Source organism: Protopterus annectens, chromosome 4.part1 (genome assembly GCF_019279795.1).
Source record: "Protopterus annectens isolate FY-2018-M chromosome 4.part1, PAN1.0, whole genome shotgun sequence".
In the NCBI taxonomy this organism is placed as follows: domain Eukaryota; kingdom Metazoa; phylum Chordata; order Ceratodontiformes; family Protopteridae; genus Protopterus; species Protopterus annectens.
In genome coordinates this window covers 402,673,075-402,691,337 of record NC_056734.1, presented here as the reverse complement: position 1 = coordinate 402,691,337, position 18,263 = coordinate 402,673,075, and the positions used below count along the sequence as shown (strand labels likewise).

At 35.9% G+C, this 18,263-nt stretch overlaps 1 protein-coding gene across 1 annotated transcript in view; it reads left to right on the top strand.

Moving 5' to 3' along the window:
- P3H2 (prolyl 3-hydroxylase 2) overlaps window positions 1-18,263 on the top strand; it is a 1,547,814-nt gene that overhangs the window by 1,240,656 nt on the left and 288,895 nt on the right. The window lies entirely within an intron of this gene.

Genomic DNA, 18,263 nt, shown 5'->3' with positions numbered 1-18,263 from the left:
GTTCATTTAGAAGGTTAAATTATTCTACTTTTTGAAATTTAATGCAAAAGCATTTTTATATTCCTGTTAGACTTATTTAAGTTTTTACAGTTCTATTTGGCAGCTGGGATAACACATTAAAAAAAATCATCTTAAGGGTTTTTAGCATCAATTCATTCCCAGCACTGCTGAAATATAATTTATCCTTTGAAAACATGTAAACATCAGTTTTCATATCTTTCCACATAATTATGACTTGGATGTCCTTGCAGCATCCTTGTCTACATAACCAGGTGTGAAATAGTTTTTGCCTTTGTGAGTAAATAATCATTAAAACTAAAAATGAAGGTATCTCACAGAAGATGAGAATGTTTTTGTTTGCTAACTAAAAAACTTTAACTACCTCCCTCGTGTGTTATAATGGGATGGTACACAAATCATTAGTGTCAACAAATATACAAATGTTACCATTCTAGGAGATTTTTGACACCAAGTGTGGTAATAACACATTCACATCCACTGGTTTAGCTCCTCTCAGAGCTTAAACTCTTTAGTCATTGCTCTTGGTGATCTGTGGGTTTATGTGAGAATCATCAAGAATCAGGATGCCTTTCCTTAGTGGTTTTAGACTGAAACATTCTCTCTTTTAATCAAATAGTTATATATCTGAACTTCATCATATTCAGATAGTAACAGACTTATTTTATCAGTTGTAGTCCTGTTCTTATTTAGTGTCGTCTGAAGTATCCTATCATTTTCTCTTAAATGTTTTATTTGTACTCCTACCTTTTCATAACTTGACATGCCCCTTAACAGTAGCATCCTACGTTTCCTCATTTTCTGTGTATTGTTCTTCTGATTAATATTTTCCTGCATTATAATAACATTGTTGGTACCCTGTAACACTACGGTATCTTTAACATGATCCCTGCTATCTTTTTTTATCATAATGTCAAGAAATATACATTCTTGCAGTAACTCTTCATTGTCTACAATATGTGAACTCTTCAGAGTCACCCTGTCATTGTCTGTCTGTATTATTATTAAATCCGCATTGTCCTGTGTTGGGCCATCCCTTATAGGTGTGTACAAGGCTAATGACCACAAGGGCCTTTTTAAGAATAGCCATGCATCGCAAATCTCTGACAAGTTCTCATACCCTTGATAAGTGTAAGCAGGAGCTTGGGAGATGAACCATTTACAGGATGCCTGTGTCCATTAGAGACATAGATGCCAAACCCAGGGATGAATTTCTTGTTCCCCCATCCAATTGTCTAAGTTACACTAGAACTGAGTTAAGGAGAAACTCTGCTTCACGTGGATGGGGACCCTGTTCCAGAGAAGGGGTAGTCTCTGTGATACATACCTGTCTCTTCAGCAGGTCCTATTTATATCATAGGTAAGGTTTAAGTCTTTAAAATGTGTAATTCTGGTGCTCTTTGTTTTGCATATATCCAGGAGGTCCATCATGGTGATGTCTGACAATGCCTTGTATACTAGTCATAGAACTACCCCCAACAGCATATAGGAGACAGAATACAGGAATAAGGCTTTCAAGGGGCCTGCATAGGACATGTTGCATGCAACCTGTATTCTTTTAGTGAGGAACCTCTGTGGACTTTCCAGCTGTTGGATGTGCCTGGTTAGGTACATACTAAAGGGGGCACTGTCCTCAGTGATAGGTCTGATGAATGGTGGATAGAATGGAACAATGACCTACTTGGACCTAGATGTCATACCTTTGTTTATAGGTTGCACAACATAGAACAATTTCCTCACTCCCATAGACACATGATGGTCAAAGGCTAGATAATGTCTAGCTGTGTCCCTAAGTCCCTAACTATTGTATCAACTCTTAGGGGTGGGGTCTATATCACATTGTCGAATCACAAATCAATGAAGTCTTCTTCATCGAACACCTATTCACTGAAGCTACTAATCGTCGAACTAAGTTTTCAGTCAAGTGTTTTCTAGGGTAGACCAACAGTAGTCCACTCTAGCAACCATGAACAAAACCATAAAACTTAACACCTACACAGGTGGGGGGCTAAGGCCTCCATATCCCCAATGTTGGGGACTGTGCCCCCACCCCCCAACTAAATATACCAACTCTGAGATAGCACAACAGTGGGGGAAAAGGGCAAATTCCAGATGGTTGCAAACGGTCGGTTTGCCCTAAGAAGCATTTTACTGAAAACTAAGTTTGATGATTAGTAGTGTCGATAAATAGGTGTTTGATGAAGAGGCAGTTACTGATTTGTGATTTGACAATATGATATAGACCCCTTAGGGGTGTATTGTCAATATGATAGTTACCAGGGGTGAATGACTTCCTGAAGGATACTATCATGCACTCCTGGAATTTAGTTTTAGTCCATGGCTCTGACACCAGTTATTTGTCTATGGCAGCCCTTAGTGGAGAACATTTGCATCAGTGGGGGATTCTATGACTGCTCCTAATTTGCAATCATCTGCAAATTTAGTCTGCTACAGACCTTTGACATTGGCCTAGACTTCAAAGAAGTAACTGCCAAAAAGGAAACGTCCCAGCACTGATCCCTAAGGGACTCTACTTGTGACTGGCCTCTTGTAGAGAAGGACTCCCCAATTCTAATGTCCTTGGTTTTGTCTGTAAGCCAGCTGCCTATCCATTGGGTGACATAAGAATTTATACCTAATCTCCTGAGTTTGCCAACAATGCCTGAGTGGGATATTGCATCAAATGCCTTGCCCAGGTCAATGTAGACAGCGTCGACTGTTTTGCCCTCATCTATTGGTTTGGTGACTTTCTCAAAAAAGTCCACCAGATTGAGTAGGCATGACGTGCCCTTAATGAACCTAAATTGGGATGTTTCCAGTATCTGGAGGTTTTCTATGTCATTACTGATCATTTCCATAATAATTCATTCCGCAGCTTTGCATATGAGACTAGTGTGACTTGTGGGTCTGTAGTTTTTAGGGTCTGTAGGTGGCCCACCTTTGTGCAGAAGGATGACTGTTTCTGTTCTTCATTCATGAGGCACAAAGCCTGGTTGGAGGCTGCAGTTAAATAGCAATTCCAGAGGCCCTGATAGGTCATGTTTCATGTTATTTAGAAGGCATCCTTTGATTTTGTCTGGGCCCACTGATGCAGTGTTCTTGGCCGTAGAGAGGTCATTGAGGATGCATTTCCCAGTGATAGCAGGGGGAGTTATATTTGATGTTATTTCCTGAAGGAAGGTTGAGGGGATAGAGGGGTAAAGTTAGAGCTGAATTTGTCTGCTAGTAGGTTGCTACATCTTCTGGCTCAGTATAGGTGACTGTAATAAAAATGAGCTCTGCACACAATTGTGTATTGCTTTGAGGTTGCAGACATAACTAAAGAATACTTTGTTGTTGTCCTTGGCCTGGGAGGCCAAATTTACCTAAAATCTGGCTTTGCTAGACTTTATTTTTCCTTTGAGTTGTTTGCTTAACTTGATGAGAATGCCTTTATACTGCTGGGTGCTCCATCTTCTAATTTCTGCCAGGATTTTTCCTCCTTCTTTTATGCAGCTGATTGATATTGTGCTTCCACCATGGTGGCTTGCTTTGCTTTTTTGAGTTAGTTCTGTACTTCTTCCTGGTGGATGCAGGTTACTCAATGCAGCTATTAACATTATTGTATAAGTTTTCTGTAAACAGTTGTGCATAGGCAGCAGTGTTCTCAGGGTTTATGGAGGCTTGAAATTTTGCAAGGTTATAACTTAACAGTAGGACATTAGCCATAGAGTAGTTCCTGAACATTCCAAGGTTAGCTGGAGTTCTGAGTTTTATTGTTACATCAAAGGAGACCATTTTGTGGTCTGGACTTAGCAGAAAAACATTCCACCCATGGCTGTGCATTACTTTCCCATATTAGTGAGGACCAGATCCATTATTTATACACCCCAGTTGCTGTACTGACAGTTTGGACCATGGAGTTTGTATTTACAAAACCCAAGAATATCTGTGTCTACAAGTTCGGTGTTGTATAATTCCCATTTAATAGTGGGGTAATTCAAGTCGCCCATGAATATGGTATTGGGTTGGATGATGAGTGTTTCCAATAAGTTTAAATACACTTTACTGGTTTCGTGAGTCACAGGGGGGACCTATAGCTTGCAAGGAAGTGGTATTGGATTTTGCCTATGGTGATTTGAATGTGGAGAAGCACAAGTGCATTGTCCTGTTTGACCAGCTTTGAGGTGCATTTATTTTTGATATAAATGAAAACACCTCAGCCTTCAGTCCCTGTTAGTGTAGAGTTGGTCTATTTCTTTGGAAGGCATTATAGCTTTGCACTGCTGGTGTGCTCTCCAATACTTCAAACCATATCACAGTGACTGCACAGACATCACCATTGTCTAGGCATTCGAAGAAAAATATGTGAAGACAAAATAACAGCTATGTTTGGGAACAACAGCTGTGGGAACACATTTGATAACTTGGGTAAGTTGGAAAGAGAGGCTATGGCAACTTTACAGAATGACCCCTCCATAGTAATTAGCCCAGCTGATAAGGGAGTGCCCATAGTAATTATAGATAGTGTGTTTTATTTTAGGTCTATGCAGCAATTATTAGATGATAGCAACACACATGAAAATATAACTGAGGAACATGTGCATAGGTTGGTTAACAGGATGCATGAAACATTACATGATTGTTAAGTAGACATATAACTTTAGAATTTTATAATTATTTGTTTATCAATGACCCTCTAATGCCTACTATAGAAGGTCTTCCTAAAATTCATAAGAATCCTTCATGTCCACTATTTAGACCCATTCTCTCCAGTATGAACTGATGTACTGACTCCATCTCAGTATTTGTAGATAAGCATATATGACCAATATTAGCTAAGAGTACTCATATATTAAAGGACACTAAGCACTTTTTGAATTACCTATATCAAGTTAAAACTAATTATACGGACATGATGAAATGTATATTTATGTCCTTTTACGTTCAGTCATTATTCACTGTGATTCCTAATTATGTGGGACAAGGCATGGTAATGGAGTTTTAGAAAAAGAATAGTATGTATGATGTGAAATTTATAGAGCTGTTGTGTTTACTCATGGAGATGGTACTTTAAACAAATGTGTTTTTGTTTAATCAGGTATTTTACCTCCAGAGTCAATATCTACTCCAATGCTGTAATGGCCACATGGGAAGAAATTCATGTCCTTGGAGGCCCTTGCAAAGAGAAGATTATATTTTACAGGAGATTTATGGATGATCTGTTTTTAATAAGGAGAGGCCATAATAATGAACTTTTAGCATTTTGCACTTATTTTAATAATTCTACCTCTTTTCTAAAGTTTACAGTGAATAGTTCTTGTAATAATATAGATTTTTTAGACATCAGTATAATGAAGGATGATTTAGGAAGAATAAACACCAAAACTTATAGGAAGCTATGTTATAGAAATTCAGTTTTACATAGATGTAGTATGCACCTCCCCACACATTTTAAGAACATCATAAAAAGTCAAGGATTACATGTATCCAGGTTGAATGCAAGTAATGAAGGTTTTTGTACTGAACTGGATCTTTTAAAAGATAGGTTTGTGCTTCATTGATATGATGTTAATGAAGTAAACACAATATTGGATGGGATATAAAGAGTTAGAGAAAAAGAGGGAAAACCTTATTTTTTTGCAGGTCCATGGGGTAAGCCAACCCCACACATGGATAAATCTGTTGTGAAGGTACAAATGGTTTACTCCAGCAATATTGCTGGGGTGAAGAATGTTTTGGTGAAGTATTGGAATCTTTTATTAACTAACCCTGAAATTAAATTAATAGTGGGCATAAACCGACTTTTGTTTCTAAGAATAAAAAGTCGTTAAAGAGAGGATTATGTTATCCTAGATCCATCTACATACTCAAGGGATGTCTTTGGAACCCATCCATGCAATAAATGCAATTATTGCAAGTTTTTAGATACTTTGAATATGTTTTCCTCATCCAGACTAGGAAGGGTGCTAACTTTTAGAGTAACAGCCACTTGCAATACCAGCTATATAGTTTATTTAGCCTACTGTGCAGTCTTTTCAGCCTTCTATATAGGTAAGATGGATAGAAGGTTTCGAAACAGAGTAAGAGAGCATATTTATAACATCAATAATGGGATTAGTACCAATGCACTTGCAAGACATGTTATACAAGAGGGTACAGGTCACAGCTTTAAGTTTCTAACCATTGACACTATAATACCTGATGTAAGAGGGGGAGATGTAAGGAGCATGACTGAAACAAGTGAGATAAAATGGGTCATAAGAATGAGGGTGAACAAGGCAGTGGAATAAATAATAAAGTATCCATTAAACCTGAATTAAAAGCAAGATGTAGAAGGAGAAGATGATAATTGAGATTGTCAGATATATATATATATATATATATATATATATATATATATATATATATATATATATATATATACACACACACACACACACACACACACACACACACACACACGTATATATATATATATATATATATATATATATATATATATATATATATATATACCATGTAATTGTTTAACATATTTTTGTATGTGTACGGTAATGCTTTATAGTGTTTTGTAGCACTTTACTGTCATGTGATGGTATAGAAGTCTTTGATTGGTTGTTTCATGTTTTTGAAAAGGGGAAAGGTTGAATGTATTCATTGTCTGATGAAACAGTAGTGATTACTGCAAAAGCGTTCACAATAAACTTGAATTACTTTGAATATTTTGGACTGTTTTATGCAGAATAGCAATGTATGCTTATAGCTGTTGCTGTGGTTTAGTTCACATTCCTATTCTTTGTCATAATTTGTTATAAGTCTTCATCTAGGAAGTCTTTGGGGTTTAGGAAGATTACATTTAAGTGCCTCAGCATATGTGGGTCTATGTGTCTACTTTGAACTGTATGTGCTGGGTGTATCCTGTGTACTACTGACAATCTGATTGACATTAGGAGTGCTTTTATGTGAGAGCTTTGCCTCCAGTGACATATGTAAATTCATCTCTCACATGCCATATCAGTTTGTTTGAGAATTAGTTGGTTGTCGGTAAACATGAGGCAATTTCTACATTGCCTCAGCATGCCCATCTCCATGAAGCTGGTAACAGACATAGAGGGAAACTTCATATTCATGGCAACGTGCCCTTTTTTATTGAATAGACAGTTGGAGTGAGAATACAGAGCAATGTCAGGAGTAATGCAACTCTGAGGCCAGTATTTGTCACTGCAAACTAGTTGCCCTATGTGCAACTAGGTTTTTATGAAATTTCAAGGGTGCTTTTACAGGGCAAAAGGTCAACTGAAGGGGTCTGTGTCTATACAGGGCACTGTCAAACACTTGAGAGGAAACTAATAAGTTGACCCTGATGATTTATGGATGAAGTATTTAGAGTAATATTCTTAAGTTAGGTTAGAGAGCAGTACTTAGCAAAAAGAAAGAATTTGCTTTGTCCAGAATGATGAAAAGAGGGGATTTGCCTGCTTTGCTAGTACCTGGCTACAATTAGTGCTGGTCTCATCACAGGTTCACGCTGCTGGGATACAATGCTCATTTGCTTCTTCTCTCATCAGATGTAAAAATGTTGGCACCAATCTCAAGATGAAAATCAGGCCACTGACTCTATGCTTATCAAGAGGCTTGTCCCAGATGAGGCAGGGGTCTGTAGGATTTTAATGGCCTTTGCCTGGTAGATGCCATAAATAGCCACCAGACTGATCAGGAAGGTCCAGCACAGACATTCACTGCACAAACAGAAACAATCAGGAATCAATGCATTATGTTTATTCTCTCACCAGGAGCAAAATCTAATCTCAAATTCAAACTGGCACTTATGAAGCCGTTATCAGGTTTTCTAATGATCAGCGTTCTCTGTGAAATAATGTCCCTCTGCTCCTTCTCTCGCCAAGAGCAAAACAGAAACAAGAATCCCAACAGAGAGACAGAATGTTGGCTCTCCAATAATTGGTGGTCTTGGACTAGATGTTGCAGATTTTAAAGGGTCTATGTTAAATCAGCGAACGCTTAAAAAAGTGAACAATGATTTATCGAACCCACGTAAGCAAAACCTTACAATCTTGAATTCTTAGAACATCGATTTTTTTCCAAGGGAAAAAAAAAATCGCTGTTCCACAAAATAAAAAAAAAAATTTAAAACATTACATAAAGTGGTGGGCTTTGCCCCCACACCCCCCTACTTAAATATACCAACTCCAAGATCGCACTACAGTGATGAAAATGGCAAAGTAATGGAAGCAGCCAAGCAAATTATTTCGCTGGGAAAGCATTTGCTTACATGCCGTTTCGCTATTTTGCCTTTTCGTGATTTCAAGTTCGATCAAGATGCATTCAAAAGAATGCATCTTCAATCATTTAATAGGAACCCATTTTAAAGGTAGTTGCAGTGTGCACTAAGCAGTTAGATATGAAAGAGGGGTAACTTAGCTTTAGCTATCTAAGTGGAGAGCCACTCATTTTAAAACAGCAAGATAGATTGGAAGGGGGTAGGTTCTTTGTATTCTGGCTCTATGAAATGCAGTGGGATGGCTAATAAATTTAAATACCCAAAGGGGAGTGATTTCATAAAATGATAATGTTGTGATTACTCACAACAACCAATGAAACAGGAGAGAGAAGGAAATATGTGATAAAATTAACATGAGGATCAGGCAACTAGAAAAACAGTTGAGTTTAAAAACACAACAGCACTAGGGTGGCAGGGTGTTTGAAAATTCAATTTCTGTCTGACTCACAAGAGACATTGTTGTGGTCTCCTTACTAGTTTAACTATGCAATTAAAAGCAAAATAGAAGCAAAAACACGGTATAAAGTAAATACACCACAGTATACAAAAAGAAGACAATAAAGCAATACAAAATAAAAGAAAACAAAAACATGCTAACCTTTCTCTCATTGCAGAGCCTGAGTGAACTTTTCCAGTAAAGCCTATTAAAACTTATTTCTACTAACAACTATCTCCCTTTCTGTAAGAATTTTTTTCCTCCTTTTGAATGTATGATTTATTTTCCTTATCTTTAAATTTAAGGCAGGGGCACTGTGTCTGTGTGTCAATGATCTACCACATGTTTTTATTCAAGTACTTAATATTTTTTCATCATGTTGTTTAACTATGAATTTTTACAGTCATTTGTGAGTTTCACTGTGGGGCTTATGCTCAACTTATATAATGCACACAGAAAGTGTATGTTTAAGGTTGGTTTCTGTACATATTTTAAAATTTTGCATTATTTATGTGACAGCTCTATTCCAGTAGCAGAATTAAACTAACGGTGTATATATTTTTCTTTATTGCTTGTAAAATGCAATTAAACATAACTTGCCAGCTCAAGTCAGAAAACTGCTACAATGATAAATCTTGTTTTCTTGAATTATTTTATCATAGTGTATATGACTTTTCCTTTTCTATGAAGTGGATTGTAATGTATCTCACATCTCATCAGAGTGTTTCACTTTTGGAAGTCTCAGAATAGGGCTTGTCAGCTTGCAAAAAGAACTGTGTTGCTAGCAATGTGTTCCCTGCCTTTCTTATTGCACAGTATAAATGTTCTGTGCCACAGACATTTTCAAATGATATATCTTCCTTTTCGTCATGATAATATTCAAGTCAAAATATCAAAAACCCAATCAGAATTGTTTGTTCCCTCACACAGCATATTTTGCTGTGCTCTGCACAATGCACTTCTGTTTTTACTGTGTCTTGACTAAAACAGTATCCTTGAAGATCACTCTGTTCTTTACAATATCAGTTGCACAGAGCTGTGCCTCTTTCACTGCTCAATTTGCAAACAGAAATTGTGCAAAGCAGTGCTACTGTTACTGTCTGCTGCACAGAGCATGACAGGTAACAATTCCTGTATACCTTTACAAGAAGTCAGGACACTGCTACCACAGCCTGCTGCACAAATATAAGTGCCTGTTTACAAAGCAGTGCCACTGTCCCCATCTACTGCACAAATATAATCTGAGGTAAATATTACAGCCCATCTTTAGCTTTGTGTAGCAAATGAAATCTGCAGTTTCTCAGAATAGTGCTTCCTGTTTCTTTTTTCCAGCCATCTGATGTTCCAGGGTTTGACCCCCTAGACTTCTATTTTCATGCCTAGAAGTAGTGGGCTGAGTTCTGTACCAGATAAGATTTTGCTTATCTCAAAGCTGAGGCATTTCCATGTCAAAGGAAGGAGGTCTTGGCTATTCCAGTCTCCAAAAAGTAAGAGTTAGAGCTTGACAATCTGGATAACATCCATCCTTTCTCAGATTTTTCTTTTTGTTAGTAATGTTCTTGATCAGCTGGTGTGCATACAGCTGGAATCCTGTGTGAGATATGTAAGCAATAATGCCCGACAGGGTGTATGTTAATGTGTAACTAGCACCCACCCAGGTGTGTCACCAGGCCCAATGCCAAAGGTATCTCTATAAAATGATTGTGTTTTACTTACTTAATTTTTACCTACTTATTTATTTTAGTCATATATTATTTTTTTATATATTTTTGATGTAAAATAGTTCCTCCGCCTGATGTTTCAAACTTTCTGTACTATATGTTAATGGTGTTGGAGGAAGCATTTTGCATCAAAATGTATAAAAAAAATAAAGTAATTATACAATTTTACAGAGAGCCCATTCTATCTCTCTCATACACAGTCTCTTCTGCTTTCACACACACATACATATACACACACAGTTTCTTCTGGTTTCATACTCGCATTCACTCGCACAATCATGAGTCTCAACCTCTTAGCACAAAAATCTGCACAAAGCCAAAAAAAAAAAAAAAAACAAAGCCCTGGACGTTAGTTTTTTTGCAGTCTGTGCTCCATGGCAGCTTGATATGCTATCACGAAGAATCAAACTGGTTTGTCAGTGGGCATTACTTGTACATTAATGCCCTGCTGGAGATCATTTGTTCTCCAATCAGAGTGCTGATATACAGTTTGCCCATCCTCTAAAATAACATTAATGAGCATTTTCTGTTCAGTGTTTAAGCCACATAGTACTGAGACAGCCCACACTAGGGTCTTTTGTTACCTCTGTATACTGAAGTGCCAATATTAATCATCTGTATTAAGGTTTTCATTATTTTACCTCATGCATAGGGTACTATTATGCATTTCTTGTCACTGGGCTTTAAATTGTGTGTATAGCACAAGTTATTTGTCTGTATTAGACCTTTCTGGAGGATATTAGTGTCTTGGGGAGATTCTATAACTACTCCCAATTTGTAATCATCTGCAAATATATAATCAGATAGAAGCGTTTGATGTTAGCATTGACTTCTGAGAAGTAAATGCCAGAAATCAGAGGACCCAGCACTGAGCACTGAGTCCTGAGAGACTCTACTAGTGACAGGATTCTTTGTGGAGGCAGACTCTCCTAACTTAATGTCCTTGGTCTTTTCTGAGAGCCAGCTGACAATCCAATGTGCAACATAGGGGTTTATGCCTAATGCCATGGGTTTGCTTATATTGCCTGAGTAGGGTATTGTATTAAATGCCCCTTAGAATAATACTGTTAACAATGTATGCATCATCTGATAAAGTGCAAAGCATGATATTACGGTGCTTCACAGACAGGTACTTCAGTATCATATGTTGCAAACATTTGGTTTTTATGGTAAAATGTAATAACTTTCCCAAAGATATACTAGGAGATGTGAGAACTATTAGTAAGGATCTTTTTAAGTTTAAATTGATTTTAAAAGTTTTTGTTTTTCACATACGAACCTTTGTTAATGTGGAAATTAATATTAATGAGATGAGAAGTGGTTGGTGCATTTGTATTAATAAAATGGTGTCTTCATTGGTTAATTGATGTATTAAAAGTATATAAAAGTGGAGTTCTTTTTTAAAAAGTTTTATCTGATGAAGTCCTAGAGGTCAAGGACGAAAACGCATGTTTTTTAATAAAAGCGTTAAAACGTTGAAGGTGTCACTTTCGTAGTGTGTAACAGTGAGGAACAGAAAACTGCACTGCTCATTGCTCTACGGCTTTTTTTGTTTTAGTTGGTTAAGTTTACTGGAAGCCGCACGTTTTCTTTGGTTGGTGTGATTTTGTGGAGAGCGATTTGTGGAGCATTTTTTCTGTTATGGGTTCGGAAGGACAGGAAGAGATGGGGCAAACCCGTAAACTCATTGGTCAATTAACGGAGTTAATAGACCTGTTAACGCCCCTATGTCAAAGCTTAGTTCCTGGAAGAGGTGTATCGCGCTCGGAGGTTTCATTTCATGAGGGAATTGGCGTACAAACCGCAAAGAGGAAAAGGGAGCTTATGGGCGATGAATGGGAAGCCGGCGACCCTGGAGAAGCGGAGGTGACAAGTTTTAACCCCATGAGAACACCGAGAGTACTGGACATTGGAGACGAGGATTGTGAACAAAGGGACTATGAAAATATTGACAAGGGTGCGAGGCCTAAAACAAGGCAGAACACCAAAGGTACTGTTTTTCCGAACCATAAGACCACCAATGAGTGGCTTATGAAAGATTATTTGTTTAACCTTGAAAGTGACGCTGTAAATGTAAATGCAAATGAGATTATTAATGATGGAACAACATATACTGATAAGCTTGATAAACTGTATGATTTAATGTTGAAATTTAGAACATTACGAATTGAAAACGCCTACTTGAATGAATGTTTAATTAAGGAAATAGTCCCGAAGGGACTCAGGGTTTACAAGTACCCTAATAACGTTCAAATAGGGTCTTCTTTTCACAAGAATTTAGTCAAAGCATTTAATAAGTGTGGACTAGAAATCATACAGCTAATCATTGACGAAAATGAAAATAGATTAATTGGTATTGAACAAGAAATTAAAGAGCTTGATGCCAATATCAAACAAGACCTTATTTTTGGGATTAAAAAGGAGAGAGAGAAATACTTTAAAATGAGAGAGGAAATAGATTTAAAATGTGAAGACATCATTAAACGTAAGATGGGAAAGTTAAACAGAGATTTAAACGAATATGCAAATAATAATAGTTACCCGAAACCAACAATTAATACGAATGGGAATTTTAGGAATACCTACAATAACAAAGGTAGAAGGGAAGACAATGGAGTAAGGAAAAATGTTGAATATAATTATGAACACAATTATGACACCGAATTTCCACCTTTAGGTGTGTCTAATCAGGACTATCATGAACCTTATAATAGGGAAAGGAATTTTCAAGTGAGGGGGGGGAGAAGGGGGAGGGGGAGACACTATTAGTGAGTACCCTGGTCCCTATAAATGACAAGAGTGATAAAGAGAACAACAAAAAGGACAATGAAAACATTACAAGCTTTGGGAATGAAGTCAAAAACACTTTTGAAGGTTTTACCATTTATAATTTTAGCAACATTATTTTAAAGGAAGAACATTTTAGATTGTTTAGTAAAGGGTTGAAATATAACCCAGTGAAAAAAGGAAATGTGACTGGTACTATACTGGATATTAAATTGTTCACTAGAAAGGTAAATTTAACTGTTTTAGCCTCCAAAATGGGTATGAAAGGAACTAAAATAGTGACTAATGAATTGAGTAGAAGTTCGACATTTAACCCACCTTTGGCACCCCAAATTAAAAACTTTGAAAATGTGATGGAAGAAAAAATAAGAAAATTAGAAAAGAAGGAGAAAGATAAAGGTAAATATATAACCAATATGAGGAAAGAGGAATGGGAAGTGTTGAATGAAATGATTGAGAATGGAAGGGTAAGAGTGATGAAACCGGATAAAGGGGGTGGTATTGTTATCATGGAGAGTACTATGTATGATGCTAAGATGTATGCAATTCTGTTGGACGAAAGAAAATACTCAGTGGCCTCTAAAAATGAGTTAACAATTGCATATAAGAAAATAGATATGATGTTGGAAAATTTATTAATGGATAAAGTAATTGATACAAAAATACATAAATATTTAGAGGTAAAAAAGCCAAGGGTAGCAACAATGTTTGGTATTCCCAAGACTCATAAGAATGAATTTGACCCCCCCTTAAGGCCAATTGTTTCAGCGGAAGGAGCTAAAACAACCCCATTAGCTAAATATGTAGATAATAAAGTGAAACACATTTGGATGAAAAGTGAGGTTATTTTAAGAGATTCATGGGATCTGTTAAGGGAGCTTTCTAACAACATATATAATGAAAATATATTTTTTGTCACAATAGACATTATAGATCTCTTTTCAAGTATACCACATGTGGAGGGTATGGAACTATTTGAGGAAAGTGTGTACAATGATAAAAAGTTGACGCACGAAGAGAAGGTAACAGTGGTGACACTCATGGATACCATCTTAAAATATAATTTTTTGATGTTCAATGGGGAGTATTACAAGCAGATCTCAGGAGTCTCTATGGGGGCTGCTTGTGCCCCGACTTTTGCTAATATAGTCCTCGACAAATGGGAAGAGAAATTTATAAATAATTCTATTTACAGCCAATATTGGTGCCTTTACCACAGATTTTTGGATGACATAGCAATATTTTGGACAGGTAGTGTAGAAAAATTTAATGAATTTTTTTCCTATATAAATCAAACCACTAATTATCTAAAATTCACCTATGTCATGAGTAAAGAAGTTATGAATTATCTTGATGTGGAGATTTATAAGAAGAATGGAAAATTTGAGACTAAAGTGTTCAGAAAGAGAACATTTTGTAATTCATACCTACATTACGAAAGTTTTCATCCAAAACACTGCAAGAGAAATATTATTAAGGGCCAATTTGTGAGAGGCTCTAGGATGACAAGTGATGAAGATGATTTCCATCAAGAATGTAATAAGCTGGAAGTAATGTTTAAGGAGAGGGGTTACCCATTAGAATTTATAAGTACAATAAAGGATGAGGTGGAAAAAGGTAGGAAAACCAAATTTCATCCAATAAAAGGAATAAAAGAAGGAATCATTGAGGGGGTAAGTGACAAGATAGAGAATGGAAATGGGGACATAAAAAGGTTAATTATGGAGTTTAACATTTTAAATAAAGAGGTTAAACAGATATTTAAAAAGGAATGGGATAGATTTGTTGCCATCACAGATCTAGAAGAGATTAAGAATATGACATTACAAGTAACTTACAAAAACCCCCCTAACATAAAGAAAAAATTAGAAGTAAATGGAAAGTACAAAAAGATGGGGGAGAAAAATAAAGTGGGGACTTTTAAGTGCGGGAGATGTACACAATGTCAATATATAATGAATAAGGATGAAGTGTTCATAGAAAGTAGAAAGAGATTAATTATAAGCAAAGATAGAATTAACTGCAACACTCAAGGTGTAGTTTATTTGGCAGTTTGTCAAAACTGCCAATCATTTTATATTGGGAAAACGGAACGGGTGTTCAAAAGGCGTATATATGAACACATATATGACATTGGGAAAAGAAAGGAAACAAACGCACTATATAGGCACTTTAAATATTGTGTAGGAGCCAAATTTTTATTTTTTGGGTTGGAACAAGTACAACAGGATGTTAGGGGAGGTTTATGGGAGGAGTTTTTGAAAACGAGGGAATTGTGGTGGCAGGTATATCTAAATGCCTGTAAAAAACCAGGTTTGAATGAAAATCTATCAATAGGACCTATATTAAAGGTAAAGGCGAATAAGGTTTAAGTCACATTCACTGGGTGGGTTTATATATCAAATAGGTTAATATGAAATTTTTAAGGAATAAGGAATAATAATATTTATTTATTTATTTATTTATTTATATTTATATTTGGTATTTTTTATTTACCTTAACAAAGTTAATAGGTATACAAAGAGGAAATAAAGAATTGACAAGTAAGAATGACATAAGCACAACATACATAAGTGATAGGATGTTATATAGATGATTAACACTAGGGGGGGCTCGAAGCTTGGATTTTAAACAATGTTTTTAATTTTGCGATATTTTGCACAGAAAACATTTGGTTTTTATGGTAAAATGTAATAACTTTCCCAAAGATATATTAGGAGATGTGAGAACTATTAGTAAGGATCTTTTTAAGTTTAAATTGATTTTAAAAGTTTTTGTTTTTCACATACGAACTTTTGTTAATGTGGAAATTAATATTAATGAGATGAGAAGTGGTTGGTGCATTTGTATTAATAAAATGGTGTCTTCATTGGTTAATTGATGTATTAAAAGTATATAAAAGTGGAGTTCTTTTTTAAAAAGTTTTATCTGATGAAGTCCTAGAGGTCAAGGACGAAAACGCATGTTTTTTAATAAAAGCGTTAAAACGTTGAAGGTGTCACTTTCGTAGTGTGTAACAGTGAGGAACAGAAAACTGCACTGCTCATTGCTCTACGGCTTTTTTTGTTTTAGTTGGTTAAGTTTACTGGAAGCCGCACGTTTTCTTTGGTTGGAAAGTGCAAAGCATGATATTACGGTGCTTCACAGACAGGTACTTCAGTATCATATGTTGCTTTACTTTATTATACTGCAGGTTATTTCTTCTTTGCTATAAAGTGCAATGAAAAATATTATAGTTCCACTGTTAAATGTTCCTGTGTGTGGATGTATTACGATACTATAGCTTTCTTTATGCCACAGATCCACTCCAGTAGCGCCATGCTACTGCTGGTAATCTAAGCAAAGTGTGTCTCATTTTTTTTCTTTTTTTTCATACTGATTATAGTTAAATGCTCTTTGCTTACCCTGTAATATATTAACTGGGTCTAAGACAGATACTTCATAGAAATCTTGCCTGAGGTGATCTGTTTTACTGTGTTAGACTGCTGTAGATTAATTTTGTTATAGGGCTGTATTATATGACACTGGCACATTATCTATATCTCTAGCTACATTTCTGTCATTCAATAAATATAGGTTCATTGAAACCATTAAGTTGGGGTCACTGTAGAGCTCTGCTGTTCTGTCTTTGTGTGTGTGTGTGCGTGTGTGTGTGTGTGTGTGTGTGTGTGTGTGTGTGTGTGTGTGTGTGTGTGTGTGTGTGTGTGTGTATAATTATAGATATATATATATATATATATATATATATATATATATATATATATATATATATATATATATATATATATATATATATATATATATATATATATGGTTCTACCTAACCCTAATATATATATATATATATATGCATGTTGCACCATATTGCTATATGAAAAGATTAGGTAGTATTGTACATTATTTGTACCCATTACTTGGTTACATAATATAATCTTTATTGTGCTCAGCTTCCTTCAAAATGACTAGCATGGGTATTTGTTTTTGTATTATGTTTTACTGAATGTTCCTCAAATCACCTAATTAAAACCTGTCTTGTCTTTTCAAATATGTTTTCTGTTATGTGCTTCTGCATCTCCCATTACCAGTAACTGAGCCCCTGGCTCATCTGCATTGTTGAGGCATCATAACTATGAGTTACATCAAGTAATTATCTGTTGCTTCAATGTTTCCAAACTAAGAGAATGCAGACTCCCAAACACAGAGTTTAAGAGACTGCCATGGGCATCACTGCTTAGTGTGTTTTATGTTCTTACACCTACCCACCGAACAGTGTGTACCACTGTCTTCTGTTATATCCCAGGCATGCTAGAGTTATTTAGCATCATATTCAATTGACTTTAGAAGATCTTGTCCAGCCTCTTTCTTCCCTTCCTAGGTATCTGATTTTCCTTTATCCAGTTCAGGAATATCAGTAAGCTACAAACATGGGGTATACAACAGAGAAACGAATGTGGGACAGGATGCCAGTCTACAAGACATTAACATCAATCTTATTTATTTGTAAATACAAAGGAGATGTGTAGGCTGAAAATGGATGCAATTCAGTTATAAGACCAAGGTGTTTAGTCCAAACATCCGAAATAATCCTCAGATAATACGATAAAATCCAAATAGGTATTTATTAAAACAGAACAAAAACTTCACAACTGGTTGCTGATGTATTATCTGAGGATTATTTTGGATGTTTGGACTAAACACCTTGGTCTTATAACTGAATTGCATCCATTTTCAGCCTACACATCTCCTTTGTATTTACATATTCCTGGTTATTGGAGGTATACGACCTGCACAGCTATTTTGTTCTTCATTTTATTTATTTATTTATTGATATTTGTTGGCTGGGAAAGTCCACTGGGCCAGAAAGTCCCATTTTCAGTGGGGGCCTGGGGAGAAAAACTCCACAAATTACAGACATTTTTATCAATTAGCTTATACATTAGAAAGTGTATTAGAAGTAAAAACAAAAAATTAACCAGTAAAAACTCCAAAAACAATTGTTAACATTCTGTAAATTTTAGAA